This window comes from Octopus bimaculoides, chromosome 1, assembly GCF_001194135.2.
Source record: "Octopus bimaculoides isolate UCB-OBI-ISO-001 chromosome 1, ASM119413v2, whole genome shotgun sequence".
Taxonomy (NCBI): domain Eukaryota; kingdom Metazoa; phylum Mollusca; class Cephalopoda; order Octopoda; family Octopodidae; genus Octopus; species Octopus bimaculoides.
In genome coordinates this window covers 39,873,977-39,875,419 of record NC_068981.1, presented here as the reverse complement: position 1 = coordinate 39,875,419, position 1,443 = coordinate 39,873,977, and positions in this window count along the sequence as shown.

The following is a 1,443-nucleotide window of genomic DNA, read 5'->3' as shown; positions in this document are numbered from 1 at the left end:
AGCGGATGCTTATTCTATCGGTGTCTTTTGCTTGTCTTTTTCTTGTTTAAGAATAATATATTTGTACTCTACAAGAGTATAGAGTAATCCATCATATGGATCTAAAATTGTTTTTGTCATAACTTCACATAAAAGCAAACCTTAATATATATATATATATATATATATATATATATGGCAATCCACATAGTTTCCGTCAACTAGATCCACGCGCGAGGAATTGGTTAGCTCAGAGTTATAGTAGAAGTTACTTGGACAAGGTGCCACGCAGTGGGAATGAACACAAAACTACATGGTTGCAAAGTGACTTTCTTAACTACTCAGCCACGTCTGTACATAGCTATGCTATTTTATTTTTTATTTATTTAACTGTTTTTGCAGTTCGTAATTTCGAATTACTTAAACGGAGAAATTTTCATTAAACAAAAGTGGGCAAGAAAGAACCACACCATCCGAACCTACCCCCATTGCAAAAATTAAAAATAACAATGAAATCCCCCTCCCACCAGAAAAAAAGGACAACACCCCCACCAACCACGACCAATTAATCGAATCAACGTTTTACAATGAAATTAAAATTTAAATCTCAAATGAAAGAAGTAAAAAAGAACATGCATGAAAATCAGATTTAGATAAAAACTAAAAAACTAAAATAAAATTAATTCTAAATTTTCGTTTTAAAAAAAATTAATTTCAGTTCCATGTTTAAATACTTTTTTCACTTTCAAATTGATTTCGCTCCCTTCCCCTATCTCCGCCTTTCCCTCCACGACCTTCACTACTGTCTGCAAGGACTATAAAAACAGACATTTTAGCTTTATTGATTTCAAATAAATATCTTTTAAAATCTCTCATACCCCTTGGTACTCAACCCATTCCAATGCTATCATCTATTAACTTTGCTGTATTCCTTACAACTCACCCCTACGACACAATCTCTCTCTCTCTCTCGTTTCTATTAGTACTCATTCCATGGAATGAGACAATTGGGCGCAGCTGTTTGGACTGCGGAAAATTTGGCGCGGCTGGTTAGGCATTCATCTGGTTTTGGCGACAGTACTCTTTGGTGCGCTGGGGGTAAACACGTATACACATATGCATGTGCACACAGAAACGTAAACATTCACACACACGCGCGCATGCGAACAGAAATATATACATGGAGGTAAAGAGAGTGAAAGAGAAAGAGAGAGAGAGAGAGTCAGAGAGACAGAAAGAGAAAGAGAGTGAGAGTGAGAGAAAGAGAGAGAAAGAGAGAAAGACAGAGGAAGAGAGAAATAAGGACAAACTACATTAATTGAACACGATTGACAAAAACATACTCCACTTCATCATAGACATAGAGAGAAATATGCTTACACACATAAGCTCTCTCTCTCTCTCTCTCTCTCTCTCTCTCTCTCTCTCTCTCTCTCTCTCACACACACACACACACACACACAC